The following is a 16,481-nucleotide window of genomic DNA, read 5'->3' as shown; positions in this document are numbered from 1 at the left end:
GGAGTCCTCCAATTGCCAAGGTATATGTTTCGCTAGAAGGATAGAGACACCCTTAGTTTTTGCCAAAGGGTTGGTAGAGTGATAGACCGTGGGATATTTGCGACTTACAAGGTTGGGTATATGTTTAGTGCAAAAGTGGGTTTCTTGAAGAAAGATAATATCTGCCTTTTGCTGTGACACCAGGCTCAAGATTTGGCTGTGCTTTTCAGGCACATTAAGGCCTTTCGTGTTTTGGGACACTATTTTCAGAGTGGCAGGACGATCACCTGTGGTCGAAGTGTGCATGGTGTAAAAAGGGAGGGTGGGTAACGTAGCGCGAATCAATCAGAATTGGGTCTCTAACCTCAGTGATATCGTCACAGTGAGGGAACAAGGTAAACAGCTGACAAGAGAGCGGGGGTATAGGCTTACGAGCCTCTATGTGGTGTGGAGGAGACCGGAGAGAACAGAGTTAAGGGAAAGGGAAATATGCAGGAGGTGGGAGAGGCCTATAGGGGGGGGGGGGATCAAGGAATGTGGGGAGGCAGGAGAGGAGGGGGTGGGGAGGAGAGGGAACAGTAAATACCGGAGGGCTGGGTAGCCGGCTACCTTACCCTAACTTGAGTCGGGAGTTCCGGGTGTGGTCAACGGACGGGGATACCTTCCGTTGAGTGGGGGAGTAGAGGGTGGTCCAGGTCAAGTCCTGATCGGGGTCAGTCCAACGGGAGTCCTCAGATATATCCAGGGAGGCAAGAGGGAGCCTGCTAAAATAAATAAGGCAATGGGAACAAAAAGAATTAAGCACCGGAGGAACACAGCACATGAGATTAACATGAGGCTAAGGAAAGAAGGTAAAGGGGAAGAGCAACCCGAGTGCAAAAACAGAAATAGGTCAGGGTGATTAACCAACATTAGGCCTAACAGGTGAGATAACAGTATAATGAAATACAACATACGTTTGTCAGGGGGTGTCCCCAAAGTACTAATCTTGCCTAGTTTTGTCATTAAGACAATCAGAACCTGAAGCCCACCCTTCAAATAAGACCATACATAATTTTTCAACTTTGAGAAGAAAAAAAAACAAAAAACAAACAAGTTAAACAAATGCAAACATAGCAAACTAAGCTGTCTGAAGAAGAAGTAGAAAAAAGAGGGGTAGGCTTCTTCGGCAGATACAGCAGCTTGAGCCGCTCCCTGCGTTTTACCAGCAAAAACAAAGGCCTAGATTGGCGTTAGCCAGGAGGAGTCGGCCGATCAAAACTCAAGAGGCCGAATAATGTACAAACATAGAAGGCATATAGATATATTAAAAAAAAAAAAAAAGGGGGGGGGGGAGGGAGAGGGGGGGGGGGGGGGGTATGGGGATAGAACAGATCAGGATTGAAAAGTAAAGAAGCGACTTCACTCTGCCGATATATGTAAGGCAGCAATATAAGAGTACAGTCACATTTAACTGAGCATGAGAGATTTAGAGTCCAGAAGATCGCTAGGGTGTGCAAAATTGTACGTTTCTAACCCGTCTACCATCACAGGCAAATGGCTACTTCTGTGAGGGCCAAAGTTCAGAAGGTCGCGGTGGGGAAGGGGACGAAAAATGGGTGAGGGGACCAGGAGAGGCATAAAAATAAATAGATGATAATAAAGAAAAAATAGAGAGGGGGGGGGGGGGAGCAGGAGCCGAACAGGTAAGAGCTCTTGTAAGGGCTAATGAGCAAAGTGAAAGTCAAAGGAGATTAATGAATTAAGGACAGTCTGGTCTGGCTCGCCTGTGAGCGGGGGAGGCAGTGGGACTAGCATACGATCTGTCCTCCTGGTTCCTTTGTGGTGGTGGCCTTGGTGAAGAGGATCTGCATCTCCTGATGTGAAATTCCTCCCTTTCAGGAATGGTGTCCATTGAGGAAGCTCTCTGAAGCTGGGTAGGACGGAAAGCCTTATACCAGTCTGGAAGATCAACAAGGGGAATCTGAAGCGTGTCGCAGAACCTCGCCAGTTCCTCAGGGACCCTCAGGATTGCGGTGCGTCCTGCCACTGTAGCAGTTAAGCCAAACGGGAACCTCCATTTATATTGGATACCTTTACGGCGAAGGATGTCCAGCAGGGGGCGCAGGTCCCTTCTGTTTTGGAGGGTAAGGCCGCGTACACACGGGCGGATTGTCTGCCCAACTAAGTTCGTCAGACAATCCGACAGACAGTCCGTTCAACTTTTGAATGAACGGACTTGACCACACACGATGAGCAGACAGTCCGCCGAAAGCTTGCGCGATGACGTGTACGGCACGTACGACGGGACTAGAAATTCGACGTCCAATACACTGCAATGCAACCTTCGGCGTGTAAATCCTTTCTGAGCATGCGCCATACTTAGTCCGTCCAACTTGCCTACACACGAGCGGACTGTCCGCTGAAACCAAGTTTGGACGGACAAAATTACGGAAATTCCGAAAGACTTAGTCCGTCAGACTGTCCGCTGAAAAAGTCAGCTGAAGCCCACACACGAGCGGATTGTCCGCTGAAACACGGTTCAGCGGACTAAGTTGGGCAGACAATCCGCCCGTGTGTACGCGGCCTTACAGGTGATAAGTCCTGAAAAATGTTAATCTCAGAACCCTGGTATAGGAGGTGGCGTCTGTCCCTGGCTTTTTTCAGAATGTCCTCCTTGACTCTGTAATTCACCAGGCAACATACAACATCCCTAGGGGGATCAGTGTCCCTGCCTCTAGGTCTCAAGGCCCTGTGCAGTCTCTCATACTCAAGAGGTGACTCTGAAGGTCTGCCTAGCAAATCATTAAATATTTGTATGGTGACCTGAGCCAATTGTGCCTGTTCAACAGATTCGGGGATGCCTTTTACCCTGATGTTGTGACGGCGTCCTCTGTTGTCCAGGTCCTCCATGTAACGATTGACATCCCTCAACTGTGTGTTGTATGATAGGGAGGATTGCTGGAGCTGCAATATGGCGGTGTCATGGCGGGCTGTTGTTTCCTCTACTTCCGCCACTCGGGCATGCATGGCATGGATGTCTCTTCTGAGATCCGTGATTACCGCTGTCAGCGAGTTTTTGATGTCCGCAGCCACATCCCTAAGGTCAGCCATGGTGAGGGTGTTCCTGCCCGGTGGACTTTCCGCCGTGTGTGAGCGCGCGGTGGGCGGCGGGCTCCTGCTGGGAGAAGGCTCCCCTGCATAGGCCTGAAGTGAGGCCTCGGCCTCGCGTGAGCGGGGCCGAAAAAGTTTCGGGATACCGCGGCTGATCGGAGCGTCGGATCCTCTCGGGGATCTAGAGCGGGACTGGGAGCCTTGTCCCCTTGATTTCCCCATAGTGAGCGAAAGATAGGCTTCGAGATAAAGGGCTTGAGGACTCCCGTGGACAGAGCTGTTTTAGAACGCGGCCATCTCGTCCCGGCACCAAGCCACGCCCCCATTTTTTGGCCGTAGGGGTTCCCCTTTAAATCCATACCAGGTGACGGCTCTCGCAAGGTGTCAATCTCGCTGATGACTTTACTAGTTCCGTCTACCTGGAGTCACGTTCAAAATGAAGGGACCTTTCTCTGTGTGTGGGCAAGTCCGTTCATTTCAAAAGTCCGGTGGACTAGCACACAGACGGCGGATTGACAATTTTGAGTCAAAACTTCTTTCTGAGGCGGCGTACACACGCGGGGACTGTTTGCCGAAACTAAGTTCGTCAAACAGTCCGCTCAAACTTTTGAATGAATGAACACGCCCACACACGGCACTTTTTGAGCGGACAAATACGGCAAACTTTGTTCGTCGTACTAAGTCCGCGCAACTTTTGAAATGAGCGGACTCGCCCACACACGAGGCAACAGTCCGCTCATTTCGAGCGCGTGTCAAGGTAGGCGGGGCCCGCGACGGAGACGTCGCGGGCTCCGCCGCCTGGAATGGACTTAAAGGGGAACCCCAACGCCGAAAAAAATTGGCGTGGGGGTCCCCCCAAAGTCCACAACAGACCCTTGTCCGAGCACGCTACCCGGCCGGCCAGGAAAGGGGGGCGAGCGAGCGCACCCCCCTCCCGAGCCGTACCAGGCCGCGTGCCCTCAACATGGGGGGTGCCTTGGGGAAGGGGGGGCCGCGCGGCCCCCCCACCCCAAAGCACCTTGTCCCCATGTTGATGAGGACAAGGGCCTCTTCCCGACAACCCTGGCCGTTGGTTGTCGGGGTCTGCGGGCGGGGGGCTTATCGGAATCCGGGAGCCCCCTTTAATAAGGGGGCCCCCGGATACCGGCCCCCCACCCTATGTGAATGAGTATGGGGTACAATGTACCCAGGGGCGGACTGACAACTCATGGGGCCCCCGGGCAATAGAAGATCATGGGGCCCCCTTGGTCTCCACACTCAAGCCAAACCTGCACAGGGAGACACTGGAGAGAGAGAACATACACACAGGGGGACACTAGTGGGAGAACGCACACACACACACACACACACACACACACACAGGGACACCAGAGGGAGAACGCACACACAGGGGGGGACACTGGAGGGAGAACGCACACACACACGGGGGGGGGACACTGGAGGGAGAACACACACACACGGGGGGGGGACACTGGAGGGAGAACACACACAGGGGGGACACTGGAGGGAGAACGCACGCACACACACAGGGGGGGACACTGGAGGGTGAACGCGCACACCCACGGGGGGGACACTGGAGGGAGAAAGCACACACACAGGGGGGGGGACACTGGAGGGAGAACGCACACACACACACACACACACACACACACGGGGACACTGGAGGGAGAAGGCACACACACAGGGGGACACTGGAGGGAGAAGGCACACACACAGGGGGACACTGGAGGGAGAAGGCACACACACAGGGGGACACTGGAGGGAGACTGCGCACACAGGAGGACACGCACACAGGGGGACATGCACACAGGACACACACTTACACAGCACAGGACATGCACACAGGACACTTCCACAGCACACAGGGGGACACACACACAGCACAGGAGGACACGCACATGGGAGGACATGCACACAGGACACATACTTACACAGCACAGGACATGCACACAGGACACTTACACAGCACACAGGGGGACATGCACACGGGAGGACATGCACACGGGGGGACATGCACATGGGGGGACATGCACACAGGACACATACTTACACAGCACAGGACATGCACACAGGACACTTACACAGCACACCGGGGGACATGCACACAGGGGGACATGCACACAGGACATGCACACAGCACACAGGACATGCACACAGCACAGGGAGACATGCACACAGGAGGACATGCACACAGGGGGACATGCACACAGCACAGGGGGACATTCACACAGGGGGACATGCACACAGGACACACACTTACACAGCACAGGACATGCACACAGGACACTTACACAGCACACCGGGGGACATGCACACAGGGGGACATGCACACAGGACATGCACACAGCACACAGGACATGCACACAGCACAGGGAGACATGCACACAGGAGGACATGCACACAGGGGGACATGCACACAGCACAGGGGGACATTCACACAGGGGGACATGCACACAGGACACACACTTACACAGCACAGGACATGCACACAGGACACTTACACAGCACACAGGGGGACACGCACACAGCACGGGAGGACACGCACACGGGAGGACACGCACATGGGAGGACATGTACACAGGACAAATACTTACACAGCACAGGACATGCACACAGGACATGCACACAGCACAGGGGGACATGCACACAGGACATGCATACAGCACAGGGGGACATGCACACAGGAGGACATGCACATAGGACACACACTTGCACAGGACATGCACACAGGACACTTACACAGCACACAGGGGGACACGCACACAGCACACAAGGACATGCACACGGGAGAACATGCACACGGGAGAACATGCACACAGGGGGACATACTTACACAGCACAGGACATGCACACAGCACAGGGGGACATGCACACAGGAGGACATGCACACAGCACAGGGGGACATGCACATAGGACACACACTTGCACAGGACATGCACACAGGACACTTACACAGCACACAGGGGGACACGCACACAGCACACGGGAGAACATGCACACGGGAGAACATGCACACAGGGGGACATACTTACACAGCACAGGACATACACACAGGACACTTACACAGCACACAGGGGGACACTTACACAGGGGGACATGCACACGGGACATGCACACAGCACAGGGGGACACGCACACAGGACATGCACACAGCACACAGGGGGACATGCACACAGCACACAGAGGGACATGCACACAGGACATACACACAGGACATACACACAGCACACAGGGGGACATGCACACAGGACATACACACAGCACACAGGGGGACATGCACACAGGACATACACACAGCACAGGAGGACACTGTGGGATGGAGGGACCCGGGGCCCATGCATCTGTCTGTACCGCGCCGCCCCCCCCCCCCATCGCGTGTGGCTGCCCTGGTGTCTCGGCTTCACTCACCGAGTCACTGGATGCTGAGCCTGAGACACTTCTAACAGCGCGCTGCTCCCCGCCGGCCCCTCCACTCTTCTCGTCTGTCCCAGGTCAGGTGATGTCACGATGCATACAGTACAAGCACCTGGCCTGGGATGGACAGGGGAAGGAGGGGCCGGCGGGGAGCAGCGCACAGTTAGCAGTGTTATTATCTGCATCGCGGGCGCGGCATGTAATTCAGCCGCTGCAAGTGGCCTCTCATATGGCCGAGTCCGGGCCCCTAACGTCTGCGGGCCCTCGGGCGGCGCCCGAGTGACCGACTGGTCAGTCCGCCCCTGAATGTACCCCTACCCATTCACCTGTAAAATAAAAGTACCCAAAAAAAAAACACAACACACGAGATAAAATATTTTATTGCACAGCTCCGGGGGTCTTCCGTCTTCGGGGGTCTTGTCCCCCTCTTCGGTTCTTCTGCCGGGCCACCGCGCCTTCTTATAGCTCTTTTGCAGGCGGTGGCCCGGTCTTCTGTCGCCGCCTTCCGTTCTTCTGTCGCCGCCTTCGGTTCTTCTGCAGGGCCACCGCGCCTTCTTATAGCTCTTTTGCAGGTGGTGGCCCGGTCTTCTGTCGCCGCCGCCTTCCATTCTTGTTCTTCTTCTTGTTCTTCTTCTTCTTCTTCTTCTCTAGGAGATGTTGACACGTCGCTATCTCCGGACGGAATGCCAGAGCCGCGCTGAGCGGCCACTTATATAGTGACAATGGGGCGGTGTCACATGGTATATGTCACATGGGTTGGTCACATGGGTTGATGTCACATGGGGACTATGACATCGTAAGGGGGCGGGGTCACCATGTGACCAACCCATGTGACATATACCATGTGACACCGCCCCATTGTCACTATATAAGTGGCCGCTCAGCGCGGCTCTGGCATTCCGGCCGGAGAGAGCGACGTGTCAACATCTCCTGGAGAAGAAGAAGAACAACAAGAAGAAGAACAAGAACGGAAGGCGACGGCGACAGCGGCGACAGAAGCCCGGGCCACCGCCTGCAAAAGAGCTATAAGAAGGCGCGGTGGCCCGGCAGAAGAACCGAAGAGGGGGACAAGACCCCCGAAGTCGGGAGAAGAAGCCGGCGGCGGGGAGGAAGAAAGCCGGACTCCTCCGCTAGCAAAAGAGCTACACGAAGATAGCGGAGGAGTCCGGCGAGAAGACCCCCGAAGACGGAAGACCCCCGGAGCTGTGCAATAAAATATTTTATCTCGTGTGTTGTGTTTTTTTTTGGGTACTTTTATTTTACAGGTGAATGGGTAGGGGTACATTGTACCCCATACTCATTCACATAGGGTGGGGGGCCGGTATCCGGGGGCCCCCTTATTAAAGGGGGCTCCCGGATTCCGATAAGCCCCCCGCCCGCAGACCCCGACAACCAACGGCCAGGGTTGTCGGGAAGAGGCCCTTGTCCTCATCAACATGGGGACAAGGTGCTTTGGGGTGGGGGGGCCGCGCGGCCCCCCTTCCCCAAGGCACCCCCCATGTTGAGGGCACGTGGCCTGGTACGGCTCGGGAGGGGGGGCGCGCTCGCTCGCCCCCCTTTCCTGGCCGGCCGGGTAGCGTGCTCGGACAAGGGTCTGTTGTGGACTTTGGGGGGACCCCCACGCCGATTTTTTTCGGCGTTGGGGTTCCCCTTTAAGTCCATTCCAGGCGGCGGGGCCCGCGACGTCTCCTTCGCGGGCCCCGCCTACCTGGAGACGCGCTCGTAATGAGCAGACTTTCCTCCGAGCGGGAACAGTTTGCTCATTTCGAAAGTGGCCTACACACGGGCGGACTGTTCGCTCAAAACAAAGTTTCAGCGGACAGTTTTTCGGAATTTCCGAAAAACTTTGTTCGTCAAACTGTCCGCTGAAACTGTCCGCTGAAGCCCCACACACGAGCGGACTGTCCGCTGAAACACTGTTCAGCGGACAAAGTTGAGCCAACAGTCCGCCCGTGTGTACGCGGCCTAAGTCCTCCGGACTTTTGGGGAGAAAAAGTTCCGCCGGAGCCTACACACGGGCGGACTCTGGTCCGCCGGACCAAGTCCGCTGGATAATCCGATCGTGTGTACGCGGCATAAGTGATAGGTTACTGTGATTCATTTGATCATTTTTGCAGTTGGTGGAAAGTATCTGATATTTTCACAAACCTGTCATGTATATGGCTTGCATTGCTCTTACTACTCCAAGGGCAGCGTATGCTGTCACCTGTCCTTCCACTATAGTAAGAGCAATGAAGGCCCTATACATGGCAGGTTTATGAAAATACCCCTCCTACCCACACTTGTCTAGACTCTTATAGTTTGGAGTCTAGATCTCTGGTAAGCAAGCATTTCATAAGATTCAAGGTGGAGGTGCATTTGGGTGAATTTTTTATGAAGTACATGTTCACTCACATTGGATATTTACTCAAGAGACTGTGTTCACCTACATTGCATTTGTTTTTGATTGGTTAGCGTGGCAACCTATGAGTAAAAGTTGTGAAAATGTGGAATAGACTCCCTCAAGAACTGGTTTTGGTCACATTAGTAGATTGTTTTAAAAAATGCACACAATATAACCTGATATTAATATTTACCTACTTGCCAACAGTTCAGATTTTCCCAGGACAATCCCAATTTTGGGACTCTTGTCCCAATAGGAGGCCATCTAAATTAAAATCTCACGAAATCAGGACTGTTTTTGGCACCAGAGCTGCTTCTGGCTCCAAAAATATGGCCGCCTCCACCACTGCAAGATCTGTTTCCCCCTAGCTCTCAGCTGAGATCCGAACTCAGCCCCTCCAGCTCTCTGCACTGCAGCTCCTCCCACTCTCCCCCACAATGTTATTCAGCCACCTACTGCCCCCGCCCCATCCGCACCCCCTGTTTTCATGGCGTTGTACTGAGACAGTTTTCCCCATGAAAACCAGGGGAGCACACAGGAGAGGGGGAAGTAGACAACCAAATGACATTGTGAGGAAGAGTGGGAGGAGCTGCAGTACAGAAGGCTGGGGAGGGGCGGAGATTAGGACCCAGTGGCAACGTCCTTTGTAGTGAGGAAACATGTAGGGAGGAGTGGCGCGCTGACATCACCGCATGCTGCGCAAGTCCCGGAAGGAACGGGCTGCTATTGAGAGAGAGCTGGCCGGCTCGATTGTCCTTTTTGCTGTTTTTATTCAACGTAACTGTAAGTGCCCATTCATCCTTTATTTTAAATAAATATTGAAGGTTTTTACACTATGCAAGCCTTTTCTTATTCTATGAGGATTTAACCATTGTGTTCCATTCGGATGAGAATTATCGCTGCTGAGTGTGAGGAGTTTGGTGCACGCCATTGAGACCCCAGGCTGGGTTATAAGCCATTTTCACTTCTGGGTCCCCTATAATCAGGAACCATATTGTTCTGGCAAGCGGCAGTGTGTGCTTAGGTGAGGGCACTTTCCTATTTCTTCATAGTTTCTGGGGTGTCTGGAATTTAATTATTTGTATCTGCTTTATCTGTTCACTGATTATTTTTCATTTTTGAGTTGTTTCACATATTGTTATACTGGTTTTTACCAGTTCCTTTACCCATCACTTCTTTGCACATCAACTGTTTACCAGTTGTGAGTGCATTGGTTTAGTCATAATGGTTTGTGTCTCATAGATCAAGTTTTAGCACCACTTCATCTTTTTTTACATTTCTGTCCGGCGTCATATAACGCCTTGAGTTGCAGCTTGATTTTTGCAGTTAATAGTGCAGGAGGAGGAGCTGGAGTACAGTAGGCCGGAAGGGCAGAGTTCTGATCTCAGCCGAGAGCCAGGGGAAACCAAAGTTGGCACAACACCGGTCTGTGAGAGGCAGAGCCAAGGGACTCTACTGCGCTGGGGACACCTGATGTAAGGAGGCACTCCACTGCCTGGGGACACCTGATGTAAGGAAGCAATCTGCTGGGGATGCCTGATGTAAAGAGGCACTCTGCTGGGGATGCCTGATGTAAGGAAGCACTCCAATGGGGACGCCTGATGTAAGGAAGCACTCCACTGGGTACGCCTGATGTAAGGAAGCACTCCACTGGGGACGCCTGATGTAAGGAAGCACTCCACTGGGGACGCCTGATGTAAGGAAGCACTCCACTGGGGACGCCTGATGTAAGGAAGCACTCCACTGGGGACGCCTGATGTAAGGAAGCACTCCACTGGGGACGCCTGATGTAAGGAAGCACTCCACTGGGGATGCATGATGTAAGGAAGCACTCTGCTGGGGACGCCTGATGTAAGGAAGCACTCTGCTGGGGACACCTGATGTAAGGAGGGAATCTGCTTGGGACAGCTGATGTAAGGAAGGTCTCTGCTAGGGACATCTGATGTAAGGAGGCACTCCGCTGTGGACACCTGATGTAAGAAAGCGATCTGCTGGGGACACCTGATGTAAGGAGGGACTCCGCTGGGGATGCCTGATGTAAGGAGGAACTCTTCTGGGGACACCTGATGGCATCCGGTGGCAGGCGACGTGACAAATGGCACACTCAGGACTCCCACTGATTCTGCATTATGGTGAGTTGCAAGATTTAATTTTATATTACAATGTAATAATAGATAATAGAAATAATGCGCTTTAATCATCCTGACACCATAAAAACCATGGTGCCAGGATGTTTGAAGCGCTAATACCAGGTGTTTCGGATATCTTTATCTGCTGATTGTTAAACTTTCTGGCCTACACATATTTCTATTGTGGTGTAGGATCTGGGTCTGCTGTCCATCCATCCCTCTTTCTTTCCTTCCTTCTCTCCCCTTCCCTCCCTATCACTTTATTTCTTTCTCCCTCCATCCCTCGTTCATCTTAGATTCGGACTACACACCCTAAAGCCATGACTCCTTTAAGCCACTATTTAGTTTAAACCACGCACATTTTTCGCCTTTTCCTTCTACACCACGCCTTAAAGAGGAAGTAAACCCTGATGAGTTTACTTCCTCTTTCATTCCCTGCAAAGGCAAAGCATAATGGACTACTATGCATTGCATAGTAGTCCATTATGTGTCACTTACCTGACACAGGAGCCAACGAAGTCACCGCTGTCCCCTGTAGTCCGGCGCATCCATCTTCTTGGTGGGGTCTCGCAGCTCCGCCGCTGTCATTCGGCGAAGCCGCGATGACGTCACTCCCGCGCATGCGCAAGGGAGCCGACACGCGCAGCAGCTCCGTCGTTGAGAATGCCGCGCTCAGTGCGCCTGCGCGCCGCTGTCTGTGGCGCATGCGCCGTAGACAGCGGTGCCTGTCTTCGGGCAAATATCTCCTAAACCGTATAGGTTTAGGAGATATGTGTTGTAAGGGTTTACAACCACTTTAAAATGAATGCCACGCTCCCTAATTATAATAAGACTCCACCTACAGACAAAAAAGTGTATCTATAATTTTTTTTTACAATGTTGGCAACTATGTATTTAGAGGTAATAGCATCAGGGTTAGTGAATCCAGGAAATATACGATTGCCGCCCGGGGCATCAGGAAGGAATTTTATTTCCCTCACTGGAGCAAATTGGATCATGCTTTATTGTTTTTTTTGCCTTTCCCTGGATCAACTGTATGTATAGGATTGTGTATATGGGGGTTTTCAATATCATTTTCTTGTTGGTTGAACTAGATGGACTAGAGTCTTTTTTCAACCTCACTAACTATGTATCTATGTAACTATGTTCTGTTTACTCTACTTACAGGTTACTACTTTTTTGAGCGTTTTCAATTATGTAACAGGGTCTCTTAAAACCTTAAAGTGGTTGTAAAGTCACAAGGTTTTTTTTATCTTAATGCATTCTATGTATTAAGTTAAAAAGCCTTCTGTGTGCAGCAGCCCCCCTAATATTTACCTGAGTCTATCTCTATCCAGCAATGTTGCAGGAGTGTCTCGGCTGCCTGAGACTCTCCCTCCTTATTGGCTGAGACAGCAGTACCATTGGCTTCCGCTGCTGTCAATCAAATTCAATGAGCCAATGAGGTGAGAGAGGGAATGGGTCGCGGCTTCATGTCTGAATGGACACATGGAGCTGCGGCTTGGTTTGTGTGCCCCCATAGCAAGCTGTTTGCTGTGGAGGCACTCAACAGGAGGGAGGGGCCAGAAGCGCAAAGAGAGAACTGAGAAGAGGAGGATCTGAGCCACTGTGCAAAACCATTTACAGAGCAGGTAAGTATGACATTTGTTATTTTTAACCAAAAAAAAAAAGACAGAGACTTTACAATCACTTTAACTACTAAAGCAAAGAGACTGATATGGAGCCTCCACTAAAAGGATAAACAAGTCTTTAATGACTTGGGTTTGGCAGTTCTCCACAAAGCGAGGAACCTCCAGGGATGGAGTAATCCAGACTGAGAAATCTACAAAAACGTAACATTTTGTCGCATACATTTTTTAAAATTTAGCAGATATAGAGAAAGGTAATTTGTTTTATCTTGCAATCTGGCTGATAAAAAAATAAAAAATAACAAAGAAAATATCTGTAAAACTTTTAAGGAACCTTTTAACGCAACAATTTAGCTCACAGAGCTTAATGCCATGTACACACGATCGGAAATTTGGCCAGCAAAAGACCGATGAGAGCTTTTGGTTGGAAAATGCAATCGTGTGTATGCTCCATCAGACTTTCGGAATTTCGGCCAGCAAAAGATTGAGAGCATGTTCTCAATTTTTCGGTCGGAAAAAGTTCCTATCCGAAAATGCATTCGTGTGTATGCAATTCCGACACGCAAAAACTCACGCATGCTCAGATTCAGCTATTGGCTACTGGCTATTGAATTTCCTTTTTCTACTCCCATCGGAATTCCGTCAGGAAAACCATCAGATCATGTGTACGCGGCATAAGGCTGCTGTCATACATGTGATCCCAGCAAGAGTGTGAGGTCTGGCTAATCTAGCCAGGGGGGAAAGGGTTACATGGAAACAGGCATGTAGGCAGGTGCAGACTATTTTTTCCACTGCAGGAGGGAGAGGAAGTCAAGAGAAACACGGTTCCTCTATGGTTTCCCGGGTCACTAGTACAGCGATCCGGTTGCATTCTGAAAGCCCATGTGACTCTAGTGACCATCTTGGGTCAGGCAGAGTCTAACCACTTGAACACCAGGCATTTTCTGGCACTTTTTGTTCATATGTAACAATCAGTATCTTTTGCTGGATTTACTTAGAAATTACTTAGAGCCCCAAAACACACATATATATATATATATATTTTTTTTTTTTTTTTTTTTTTTTTTTTTTTAAGCAGAGGCCATAGAGAATAAATTGGTGGGGCTTGCACACAGTATTTATGCAGTGGTTTTTCAACTGCAATTTTTGGGGAAAATACACTTTTTACAATTTTTAAAACACAATATATATAACCCATTTTTTGATAAAATATAAAAGATGATGTCACGCCAAGTAAATAGATACCAAACACGTCACACTTTAAAATTGTACACACGCACGCAACGGCGACAAACAATGTAGAATTTACTATCCATAGGCGACGCTTTACTTACTTCCCAAGATCCGACGTTCGCGATAATACCTCACATGTGTGGGCTGATCACTGTTTTTGGAGGGGGATTCAATTATTATTAATTTGTTTATTTATTATTGCACTGGTGCTTTATTTATTTTTTAAATCACTTTTATTGCTATCTTAAGGAATGTAAATATCCTTGTGACAGCAATAGGCATGTGACGGGTACTCTTTATAGAGGAATCTGGGGTCAATAAGACCCCAAATCCCTCCTTTGCTCTTGAAATCATTAAAAAGCACCAAGATCAGCTTTTTTGAATACTTTAGATTTTCTAAAAATGGTGAAGTTGACATTGAGGTAAACCACAAGTGATTTCATGTAATCTCTTCCAGGTTACTATAGCGAAGACCCGTTTAAAACTGGTTAAAGCTTTGGATGGATCTCCAACTAACTGGTTAACATGTCAGCTAGTAGCTTAGTTCTCCCAGTGGGACAGAAGAGCCTGAGAGAGCCACAGAAGGCAGCGGAAGGGGGATCCTCCGCTCCTGCTGCTTCTAATAGCAATTGAGTGGCTAGTTAGCTGCTCTGATTGCTATTACAAGACAGCCGACCGTCGGCTCAAAAAAATGGTATTGGGGTAGAACCACTTGAAGTTAAATGATGTACCAGGTATGTGATTTGGTGGCAAGTAGTTAAGACCTGAGCTCCTTAGTTTGGCGTGCATTTAGCATGTGGGTAGTGTAGGGACAGGTCATTCATCTGTCAGGGACAGTAATAACATCAGGGAAAGGTTCCAGATGAGTAGAGAAAGTCTGGGGATCTGCCACTTATCCTGGAAACCCCCCTGCTTGTGCACATGACTAGTGTAGTTCAGAGGTACCCAACCTGCCTCATACTGCTATACCACTTGTACTCCAACATCCCCATTTCTTACCCTTCTAAAATTATGAGACCACACCTTAATTTTGGAGTATAAATGGCCATAGCAGCCTATTTATTATTCACACCATATAAATAACTCCAATATCAAATATATACCAAAATATCACCTCCGTAACAACTTGTTTAACTCCAGTCTGTTGGTCTTTGATAGCACCCCCGAACTCCAACACATATTCCACCAATACACTGTGGGACCTTTTTCCACACAGTAGGCCTCCAGTGGATAATCAGCTTGGAGACAACCCCCTTCCCGCAGTGCAACCATTACAGTATTCCAGCTAACCTTTCGCTGGAATACACTGGAGGGGCACATACTACTGATGAGCCCCCCACCCCTTTCCATCACATATGTTTACTGCCACCGTCAAAGACTAACAAAACACCGCCAATCCACAGCTGCCATGACGACCATCTGCCATGCTCCCGAAAGAAAGAAAACACATAAACCAACAAACACAGACAACATATAGGGAGGGTGGGTGGGAAAAACTGCCTCCTCTTTTCTTTCTCCACAACTTTCTGTTCCCCAGCCCAGCCCCGCCTCCTCCTTATATATTACCACTCTCCCTTGGACTTTACTCACTGTCCCCTCCCCTCTTATCTCTTCATATTAACCCATGCATTGTCTCCCCTAAACACACGGTCATGCCCAGCCCTGCACTACTTTTTCTTTTCTGTCTTTTCCGTTCCGGGCCTCACTGTCCGGCCAGGCTGCATTCCACCCTCCAGACAGACTTCGTCAGTTTGACTGAGATTTGGTCTGCTACAATCTGCTGTTTAACTGTGAGTGTTTCTGATCCGGTTGCCTCCCGCCGTACTTGTTGTGAACTGTTATACTATGACTACAATATAAGTATGTTGTATTGCATCTGGACTGTGTGTGAGCTACATAAGAAAGGAAATGGTCACACACCAGAGCTGCAAAATTGCTTGATGATAATCTTTATTGTCAAAAAGCCAGACAAGTTACAGGGATTGCAGTTGACGCGTTTCACAAGAGTGTAGCTTGCTTGTTCACAGGTTGTGAACAAGCAAGCTACACTCATGTGTGCGACCATTTAGTTTCTTATCTATTGATCTAGTGGATGGTAGTAGGCCGAGGTGCACCTGGTACCTGATTGCACCCGCAGTGAGCCTGGAGCGGTATGTTTCCTCTTGGCTTTGTGTGTGAGTTACAGTGACTGCACCATGCTGCACCCTCCCACAGGCAGAGCAGCCATTAGAGATTACAAAACCATGGGGCCCCATACAGACTGCCTGACAAGTCCCCCCTCCCTACCTGCAGACTAATCCACCCCATACAGAGAAAGGGGTTTAAATACCTTATTGCGCATACACACAGTGATCCCAAATTGTGGGTGTGGCCACATTTTGCTAACAAGGGAAGGTACTTCAAGGGGCCATGCTTAAATAAAACCTAAGCCGGGGGGCGTGGCCTGACCTCTGTTGAAGATGGCAGCTTAATCTGTTAGCTCCCGCTGACGAGGACATTAATCGGCACCTAACGGAGGCTTTTGCTCTTGGAACCAGCTTAAAACTATGGGAACCTCTTCACGCAGTTCCTCAGCTTCCCGATCGCGGTCTCCAAGGGACGAGACCGGCAGAAATCAGCAGA

The sequence above is a fragment of the Lithobates pipiens genome, unplaced genomic scaffold (assembly GCF_037356315.1).
Source record: "Lithobates pipiens isolate NorthernLeopardFrog02 unplaced genomic scaffold, aLitPip1_a1.2 Scaffold_25, whole genome shotgun sequence".
In the NCBI taxonomy this organism is placed as follows: Eukaryota; Metazoa; Chordata; class Amphibia; order Anura; family Ranidae; genus Lithobates; species Lithobates pipiens.
Note: the sequence above shows the minus strand (reverse complement) of the source record.